Genomic DNA, 11432 nt, shown 5'->3' with positions numbered 1-11432 from the left:
TTCCTTCAGTTCGGACAAATAAGCTTTTGTGGTGGTACTACCACGGGTTTTGCTATACAGACTTGCAAGGCTCTGAATGTGATGGATCACAGTAGGATCACCAAGACAGGGTCTGTGAAAAGGAAGGCCAAGAGAGCTCAGAGCCTCTATAGCAGAGCCATGTTCAAATTCAATTATTATCTGTCCGTAGTACTCAGACTAACCATCTGTTATTCTACCGTTCTTGAAATTTTCCCATATTTCTGCAAAAATTCAGTAACTTCTTCATCCACAGCAGTATCTGATAACCCACTTACAAGAACACAGTTTGGAACCTTTAAATTCTCCTTAATTACTATATCCATGTTTACTGCTCACAAAATAAATTAGCAATGGTATCGAGATCAATAAGATGAATTATTGCTTACTTTAGACTGCTTACGTTTCAGCATATACAGTTCAATAACTTCAATTTGGCACCATTCACAGGATACAGTTCAATAACTTCAATTTGGTACCATTCACAGGATATAGAAGGTATTTTGGAAACCTGAATCCTTCAAAGATATCAGAAGATAAAAGAGAGATCTCCTGGCTGGCTCTCGCCACCTTTTACTGTGTAACCCTCCTCTAAAGGGTAAGTACACACTAGGTTTGGATACTCAACTCAGGGTCGCTGTATTCTAGTATAGTGAATGGCACAAACAGAAGTTATTGATAACCACACAAATTACCATTTTGCATGAACTGTATTGAAGTAATAAATATAACACAATTGTTATCACAAGAACATCAATAAAGTGTGGTGCGCAATCCGTGTATGTGCCTCATTCCTTTTTTCTTAAAGTTCCTCAGTCCAGTCTTTCAAATCCAAAAAAAATTGTTTCCTTTAGTGGAAATCAGTTCTGTCTTTTGGTTCCAAAAAACAAGGTAAAGCAAAATAAAAATAAAAGAATTCAACAAGAAAAATGTTCTATCCAATCCCAATATGGAATTTAGGAGAAAGGGAAAAAAAATGCATTCAAGGGTCCACTGAGATCCTACCGCACAGTGTTATCACATGAGACATCCAGCAACAATCGATGACAACATGGATCCAACGATCAAGGGTGGTTGGCTCACCATCTTCCCTCTGGAAGAATTCAAATGCATACAAAAAACCTGGCCTGCAATAAAACAGGCACATCATATTACTCAATCAACTCACAATCAATTTATATGGACCTTAATGTACATTAAACTCTTTTTTAAACATTATTAATTAATTTAAATCATGAATTCAATTCCTTAAACATTCACAATCATGTGCTCAATTCCCTCAACATACATATTTGAGATAAAGCTCACAGTGAATTTGCGTCAACGACGTGACTTCACTCTAACTAATTAATAATATTCAACATAGCTTTTAACTATTCATACAACTCTTACATCAAGTCGATAATACTCGCGTTTCTCAAATCACAAAATCACATTACGTGTCCTCAACCATGCATTAAAATAGTTGCTCAACATTACAGCATTCGTTTGTACACATCGAGGTGATAATTCTTTCAAAACTCACATAAATAATTTGATCATAACATGAAAAAAAAAACAGAGACAAAATACAACAATATGAATCTCCTCTTTTAACTACTTGGGAGTTAATGTTAGATCGTTTAAACTCTTTAAGCTTGTTCACACTCACCGAGATTCAAGTTCACACCTGACAAAATACAGCTTCAATCCAACGGTTCAAGTGTTCATGACGACCTCAATCATCTTTTTAGAGTGATTGTCAATTTGCAATTTATGTAAATACAACGCATTTATAGAGTAATCAATTCAAACTTCCCTGCATCTCCACGACAGATCATTTCATCACTCTCTGCCAATACTCGCTTGCATCGCCCCAGCAAAAGTGCAGAGCTTCTTGTTTTTTTCCACCAATAGCAAATTTCCATCTGCTAACACACTCTTGTTACCAGGCAGATTTTCTGATATCAGGTTTCACAGACCAAGGTGACTTAAAGGCACAATTAATGATAATGAGTTCATACAAATATGCCACAAAACCATTCATATTTTCTTTTATAGGGATTTTGCATAGGGGTTACACTTACCTTCTCACTTGGGTCTGTATTCATAACATATGGAAAGATTGCTGCAGTATGCAAAAGAAGCAAAAACAAAGCATTCAACAGCAAAGCCATAAAAACCTGTGGCGCACACACAGCTGTTTATATAATCATGTTTGTTTCTTGTGCCATTGTGGTTTTTTTTCCATTGTTCTCCTCAATATTCTGAACATAGAAAACTAGCTAGTATAATGTTTAATTTAGTACCACCAGGACTAAATCCTTTAGTATATGGTATACAAACCAAAGAGATAAGACAAAGGGCTCTGAAACTTTGCTGCAGAAAAGTTAGTGTCAAGTAAATGTTTATTCTTATGTTTGAAAAGGGAAAAAAACTTTTATTCATATATTGCTGAGTACTATTTTGAAAATAATGATTTAGCACAGTTGTCATCCCTTTTATAAGCAATTATCTTGTTAATCATTTATCTACTATCTTGTTTTTTTAAATAAATAAATCAAAATAAAACTGAATAATTGATCTGAAAATTGATTAATTTTCTTTAAAATGTTTTCCTCTATTTTAACTCTCTCTTGTGAATATGATTCACTTTCGATCAGATTGTAAAACATTAAAAAAACAGTTTTGTTTTATGCATTCACAGATAAGCAACCATTTTATTTTCAAATAATGTTTAAGAATATTATGTTTAAAAGAGAGAGAGAGAGAGGGTCCAAAAACCTCTTTATTGCTTTTAAAACAAAATCACAATCAAACCAAAAAAACAAACCACTAAATTAACTCAACATCAACCCAAAAAACAACATATTTTCTTCAATAAAACATAGCAAATTTTTAAGACACCATATGATTCTAAATTCTTCTATATTATTTATAGACTTATAAAAGTCAAAATAGATTTTCAGTCTGGCTTTCAACAATCTGAGAAAAACTGTATTTACATCACAATCTGCCGATTCTTCTATCTTATTTCTTCTGCTCACGTAGACAGCCATTTTTGCTTGGCCTAGTACAAAATTAAACAATTGACATTTCACTCTCCACTTTTGACAATATTTAAAACCAAGAATAAACACTTGTTTGGAAAAAACTTTCCCCAAACATTGTAAACATTCTTTGTAACAAATGAAAAAGAGCACTCAGTCTGCCACAATCTACAAAACAGTGAAACATAGTTTCCCTCTGTAAACAAAAAGGACAATCAGCACTTACATTGGGATTGACAATTGAAATAAAAGCATTAACTGCCACGACACCATGCAGTATTGCAAGCATTGCAAGTCCCCTACTCTCTTTGTCAATGGTGGTTCGTACAATGCTCTCCACACAGGTTTGATCTCATTACCAACTCCTAAATGAGCTCTCCAAGGAGTATCAACTCTACCATTTAATTTACTTTTATTTAACACTTTAACAAACAGCTTATACATAACTTTTCCTCCCATATCCTTCAAATTGTTGATAAAAAAACTTTCAGACTCTAAGATTTGACCAGTACATTCTTTAAAATTGGGGAAAAGATTCATAGCAGGAAAAGAAACATCAACATTTTGCTGACAGAAACCATTGCAGTAGTCAGTTAGTAAAGAGAGTTTAGTCTTTGTGAGTTTGCATTTCCAAGTACTGAGCAGTTGATCTATGACCCTAATGGATCTAACTCCCACATGAGAGGCTAGAGCATTGAGAAAATTGGGTCCACATAAATTGACCACATGTCCCAGTGTGACAGTCCCAGCTAAAACGAACAACTGCATCATGGAATGTCCTGTTGTATCCTCTACATTAAAACGTGTCCCATACACTTCAGGCTCTTTCAACAGCCATAATGGAGATTCACTGTCTGTTGATTTCTGCTTATGAAACATCCTCCAAACAGTAAAAAGTCCTTGATAGAACTTTGGGAGGTTATTCAGTTTGTGAGTACTTAGGTCCATTAAAAACAAAGACTCCGCAAGAACCAAATTCCCACCTCTGGACAATATAGTTCTGGCTAAAGGCCTCCAGACAAGGTCTTTAGGTCCAACCAGGAACCTCTGAATAAACTGGAGCCGGAAAGCAGCACCTCTACTGGCAAGTTGAATGAGTCCTTGACCTCCTTCTTCTTTCGGTAAGAACAAAACGCTCTGTGGGACCCAATGCATTCAGCCCCAGAAGAAGTCCACTAAAATTGCTTGTATCTTAGCTAACAATTGTGTTGGAGGATCTATACACAATAATTGGTGCCATAATATAGAAGAAACCAAATTGTTAATTACTAGTGTTCGACCTCTAAAAGACATATGTGGATTTTCCCAGTTTTTACACATTAAAGTATCATCACCAAGATAAACCCCAAGATACTTAAAACCCCCCTTACTCCAGGTTAACTCACCAGGTAAAACAAAATTCCATCTTAATTTTTCACTGATTGTTATGGCTTTACTTTTTTCCCAGTTAACTTTAGCAGAAGATAAAACACTAAAAACATTAATATTTTTAACAAGAGTGTCAATATCTTTTTGTTTGTTAACAATTACAACAACGTCATCCGCATAAGCAGATAACTTAAAACCTGTTTCACAACCAGGAAGAGACACACCAGAAAGAGATCGCCTTAAATTGTGTAAAAGAGGCTCTATTGCCAAAGAATACAACATACTGGATAGTGAACAACCTTGTCTTATTCCCCTCTGAACCTTGAGAGGAGCACTTAAACCACCGTTGACCTTCAATAAACTCTCAATATCATTTTACAAGACTCAAATCATATTTATAAAATTAGAACTAAAACCAAAAGCATCCAATGTTTGCCACAAATATTGATGCTCAACTCTATCGAAATCCTTTTCTTGGTCTAGTGAAATTAAAACGTTTTCGCAGCCCAATGACTTGGAAAGATCTAAGAAATCACGAATTAAAAAAATATTATCAGATATTAACCTATTTGGAATGCAATCTGTCTGATCAACATGAATGATATGCTCCATCACTTTTCTCAGCCTCAAAGCCATCATCTTGGACAAAATTTTATAATCTGTGCAGAGTAACGCCACTGGCCGCCAGTTCTTAATCTCTTGCAAGTCCCCCTTCTTGGGGAGAAGAGTGAGAATTGTTCTCCTGTAGCTCAAAGGTAACAGCCCTTTACTTAGACTGTCCCTGAGAACAAGCAGTAAATCCTCTCCCAGGACAGGCCAGAAAGCTTTGTAAAAGTCAACAGGAAATCCATCGATACCCGGAGCCTTGCCTATTTTTAGGCTCTGTAACGCAGAATACAGCTCCTCAGCAGAGATCTTTGTATTCAACTCTGCCATAGCTTCCTCAGAAACCTTAGGTAAGTCTCTATAAAAGACTGTGCCACCTCAGGATTCTCTTGGAATTCCTTTTTGAACAGCTTAACCAACTGCACATTTTCGGATTTCTACAGACTCTTTCAGCAACTGCCCAGTACTGGACCGCAAAGAATGCATGAGCCTTTTCTGTCCATTCTTTTGTTCAAGGCCAAAGAAAAAGTGAGAGGGAGCATCCATTTTTACAATATTTTGATACCGTGACCGAACTAAAGCACCTTGAGTAGAAAAACCCAAAAGGCTGGATAGAGCTAACTTTTTTCTTTTAAGATCTTTAAAATATTCTCCATCTTTTGTGGAATTTGCCAATCCTTGCAATTCCTCTATCTCATTCTCCAAAACTTTCATAGATTTAGTCATGTCCCTTGTGACATTGAGAGTATATTGTAAACATAGTTGCTTTATTTTTCCTTTCCCTATGTCCCACCACTGATGTAAAGAAGTGTATTCAGCTTTTGTTTTTTTTATAACCACTCAAAAAATACTTCAAAGCATCAATAAAAACATTATCTGAAAGCAAAGACACATTGAAGTGCCAATAAGCATTATTACATTTCACATCCTTAACAAAAATGGAAACTTGAACAAAGGAATGATCTGAAAAGCCAACTGGATGTATTGAAGAGCCTCTAGGAACATTAATGTGATGTTTAAAACAATAAAATCTGTCAAGCCTTGCCAAAGATAAAACATTATCCTTTGCATGAGTCCAAGTATACTGACGTTGAGTAATGTGAAAAAAAATCTCCAGACATCACATAAATCATTTGTTTCAATTAAACTAATAAGGCTTTTCATGCTAGCTCTATACGGTTCCTGTCTAGAGATGCATTTGCAGTGCAATTAAAATCACCGCCCAAGAACATATACTCATGCACATTACATTTATTAAGTACAGTGTTTAGAATGTTTAAAAATATCACCCTTTCAATGCCTATATTCGGAGCATATATATTGATAAAGGACATTTTCACATTGTCAAAGGTAGCTTGTATTTTTAACAGTTGACCCTTAACTATTTCTTCAGTAACACATGAAATAGGTGAAAAATCCTTAGAAAAAAAGGATGCCAACACCTCCACTATTACTGCACTTATGACTGAGAAACACTTCCCCATCCCACTTCTTCTTCCAGTCAGTTTCATTTTCAATTGTGCTATGTGTTTCTTGTAAGAAAATAACATTTAATTTCCTAACTTTAAACTAATTAAAAAGATAAATTATTTTCACATCCTCTCTGGCACCATTAATGTTTAAGGAACCCAGTTTTATGTCACACATGACAAAAATAGGACTACAAATAAACAAGACAATAAAATAAAAAAAGACAAAACAACAAACACTTAACCATCATTTGCTGTTTGTGTTTTAACTTTCACCATCAACTTCTTAAGACAAAATATTTCCTGATCAGTAAATGTTGATTGTGTGGTAGGTTCTGTGTTTTTCATAAAAAACCTAAGTGAGCTAAGAAACAAAATCAAATCTGGAAAGAATGCATCGACTTTGACAGATCTCATTCCTTTTGTTTATTGCAAAAAGGTCTGAATTTTGGTAAAAGAGTAAACACTTTCTGCATCCACTTGTGTGTCCCCACATTCACTTTCACCCTCCTGTGTACTTGACCATTTTTCTTGTGACTTGTTCAGTGTTTGATTTGTTTTCTGGGCTTCTGGTTTGACACTTTAGAAAAATCATCATCCATCAAAACATCTTCCTCATTGAACAACACTGACTCCACTACTCTAGTTGCTATGTGACCAACATTTAAATCTCCTTCTGAGATATCTTGCACTTTTTGATCACTCAGTTTATTATCTGAATCCTCCACCACCTCATCTCCTGGACCACTATCACCTCGATCATCTGCCTGTGAGACCTGCATAATCTCTCGCGGCTCAACCGGTGCAGCAGCTCCGCCATCAGCCCTAGTCAGCATTTCAACCGCATTGGCAGCCGACCGGCCCGCGCGTCTTTCATTCGTGCACGAGCGAATCATGTGCCCCACCACTCCGCACCTAAAACACTTAATCAGTTCTGTAGTTACATGTACAGTATAGTCAAAATCTTCAACCTTGAACTTAAAAACGAAGTTCAATTCTTCATCGTTTTTCTTAAGAATCATATGAACTTGTCTCATAAAAGACACCTCATGTTTAAGCTGAGGAGATTTACAACTGATAGGAATCATTTTTATCGATGACACTAATTTTCCATATCTCCCTAGCTCTTTTTCCAAAACCTCATTCTTCAAAAACGGGGGAGCATTCGAAATAATGACCTTTTTTGCAGGACTTATCAGAGACAGAACCGGTGTGTGTGTATGTGTCATTAATGGTAATCCTGCTCTCAAGCAAACGGTTTACTTTATCCACCTCATCCAGAAAAATTACAACTGCACTATTCATCCTGAAAGCCGACTTAATGCTTTCAAAGCCAACAAACTCACCTACCGCGAGACTACTATCTTCTACAGAAGCTCCTTCGGGAGGAGACAATTTAGTAGCATGCCGGCGCGTTAACTTCTGAAAACTAAACTGCTCTCCCGCAGCCATGCTGACCAGCTACGCCGGCAGCCACCACCTCCAAGACAGAAAGAAAACTGAAAACCACTAACAACAAAAAAGGGAGAAAAATAAAGTAAAGACATTTTTTTGAAAACTCACACGCTGCACCACACTGTGAGCCTCTTTAAAAAAGTTATTGAACTGGAAGTGAATGTGTCTCTATGAAGAAAAACAGAGATGCTGCAAATGTATAATTTAGGGCACATACTTGTACTTTCAAGACTTCTGATATGTTGAAGAGGGTCATATAAATATTTAGCAACTTGTTTTGTAATGGTGTGAGCCTCTTTTAAAAGGTTATTGAACTGGAAGGTGTCTCCATGAAGAAAAACATATAAAACAGAGATGCTGCAAATGTATCATTTAGAGCAAATACTTGTAATTTCAAGACTTCTAATATGTTGACGAGGGTCATATCAATATTTAGCAACTTGTCTTGTAACAGTGTGAGCCTCTTTTAAAAAGTTATTGAACTGGAAGGTGTCTCTATGAAGAAAAACATATAAAACAGAGATGCTGCAAATATATCATTTAGAGCAAATACTTGTAATTTCAAGACTTCTAATATGTTGAAGAGGGTCATATAAATATTTAGCAACTTGTTTTGTAACAGTGTGAGCCTCTTTTAAAAAGTTATTGAAGTGGAAGGTGTCTCTATGAAGAAAAACATATAAAACAGAGATGCTGCAAATGTATCATTTAGAGCAAATACTTGTACTTTCAAGACTTCTGATATGTTGAAGAGGGTCATATAAATATTTAGCAACTTGTTTTGTAACAGTGTGAGCCTCTTTAAAAAAGTTATTGAACTGGAAGTTGTGTCATTGAAGAAAGTCATAAAACACAATGATGGTACAAATTCAATATATATGCACAATTTATTTATAAACCATCTTGAAGAAAGTTTTGCCACTACTTTCTGAAGTGTTTACCCAAAATAAACATCCTGTCATGCTTTCTTGTCAATAATCTGATTGGTAGTTGCACTTAGTGTAAATAGCATATTGCTAAAAATACTGCTATTTTCACTTAGTGTAAAGGGAATCCATTGCTAATACGAGATTTGAAAAGGGAGGGAAAAAAAGTTTGGCAAAAGGCGGAATCGAACCCGGGTCGATCGCATCAAAAAGCCAACAACAAGCGCTTATCCATCTGTGCCACTAGAGCTGATGGTTTACAGCCAATTTTAACTAAATGTAAATAGATACCCCGTATTTTTTATTCCATAGTAAGGGCAATTCATACAATACATTTAAACTGAGCTACCATCTCCGAACTTTCTACCACGACTCTGCTGTTCTTCGGCTGGTTCTTCCCTGTATACGTTGATTGACAGATGTCTCGACCAGTCAGCAGTGAGTAATCCCAAACCAATGGCGCTGTCTCAAACTATACTTACCTCTTCCGGTTTGTCGGAATTGTCGTTGTGTTTTCTGACTTGTTATTTTGTTTTCGAATTTGTCATTGTGTTTTCTGACTTGTTATAATGTTTTCTGAATTGTTGTTGTGTTTTCTGAATTGTTATTTTGTTTTTTAGACTTGCATTTGCGTTTGTAATTGTTATTTTGTTTTCAGAATTGTGATTTGCTTTGCACTTCTCGGCCACCGTAGTTATTACTAAATGACTGATTGCATTCCTCTCTTGTGTGGTTCTCTTGCAAACAATCACTTGGTATCTCACTATGGGAAATGCCTCAGGTGTGATAAACTATGGAAGCACCACTTTCTATATATACCACTGTGATCCCTGAAACAGCATTCCTGATCTCTTACCCATGAAGACTTTCCTTCAGCACCTAAGCTGCACTGCTCCAGTTCACAGACATACCATTAAGGTTGGCCTGTCTTGAGCACGCAGAGTGGTGATCTTCGTCAAATGTGGAGGATTGTGACTTGGTGGATGTTTGTAAGTGTGTGGCAGCTAAGCTAGCTAAGCACTAGTAAACCAGATCTCTACCTGCTGAATAATATACCAGGATATTTGCAGATTCCAGCAGCATCTTTGAATGCTGGAAGGCCTCTTCATACAGCAATGCCAAGCAGGTCGCTAGATTTGGGTGAAATGTTCCATAGTAGTTTAATAACCCAAGGTAGGCCTTCAGTTCTGACACATTAGAAAGAGATGGGACCTCCACTATGGCCCTCACTTTCCTTTCTATGGGTTGGAGACCTTGAGAGTTTACTTTATGACCAAGATACTCAACGTCATCCTGCAAGGACAAAAACTTCTCTCTTTTGAGCCTTTGCAACACTGCTGCCAGGTTTTCTAAGTGGGTTGCCATATCCATGCCTGTGATCAAGATATCATCCAAATAAATTGCTACCTAGGGAATTCCCTGCACCAAACCTTTCATTATTCTTTGAAAAATAGCAGGGGCTGATACCATTCTGAAAGGTAACCGGTTAACAGACCTCGACAGACCTGAGTTCACTGTCACTTACTTTTGAGACTCCTCATCCACCACCACCTGCTGGTAGGTGTGACTCAGGTCCAATTTAGAGATCTTTTACCTCCTGACAGTGTGCTGCACAGATCCTCCAAAAGGGGTATTGGGTACTGATCTAAGGATGCTACTCGATTAACAATCAATTTATAGTCACCAAAGAGCCTTATGGAAACATCAGCCTTCAGGATCGGAACCACTGCTGCAGCACACTCCGAGTACTTTACGGGTCAGATGATATGCTACTTTTGTAGACGATTTAACTGCTCAGCTACTTTTGTTTGCACTGCATAGGGCATGGATCTGAAAAGGTCTGAAAATGTTAGGAAAAAGAAAAGAATGCCCAGAAGCTTATGAATTGTTTGTGTCATGAGTTTTAAACCCGGCTGTTGGACAAATCAATAATAGTGTCCTGACCAAGTAGACATTGTTTTAGCTTAGGTGTTACTATGTTTCTCCTCCCCATACAAAATCAACACGCTATCTTATTAGTCGCATCTCTTGAATTTTCTCGCTCTTTCAGAGTATAATTTAGATATAATTTATATAATGAGAATATGATACATTTTACGAACAACTGATTGATATCAACATTTGAGACATGGATTATCATTCACACATATACCAAACACACATATAAAGCTATAAACTATTCAGTAGGTATTCAAAAGGATATAAACAATGAGTGATTAATACATTATAGTCATATATGCGGGTTACAGACATGATACTGAGTTATGCAATGGAATGATGTTTGGTTAGAAGTCCTCTTAGCATCATTTTAAAATGATCTTATGCAATTTAGATATGTAGAAAAAGTCTGGTTGTAGATCTCTGTCCTGAGTGGAAATAGCTAAGATGTTGTCAGACTCTGTTCCATGTTTTGTGTGTGTCCTGCTCCCCATGTGCCTTCCCATGCCCTTATTTGGTTAGTTTCCTGTTCCTGTCCTGATTAGTTTATTTAATTTGTCCCAGGTGTTTCCCTTGGTTTTATTGCTCCCAGGTGTGTCTCGTCATCCCCTCCTCCTGTGTGT

This window comes from Sinocyclocheilus anshuiensis, unplaced genomic scaffold, assembly GCF_001515605.1.
Source record: "Sinocyclocheilus anshuiensis isolate Anshui unplaced genomic scaffold, SAMN03320099.WGS_v1.1 scaffold1583, whole genome shotgun sequence".
NCBI lineage: Eukaryota > Metazoa > Chordata > Actinopteri > Cypriniformes > Cyprinidae > Sinocyclocheilus > Sinocyclocheilus anshuiensis.
Note: the sequence above shows the minus strand (reverse complement) of the source record.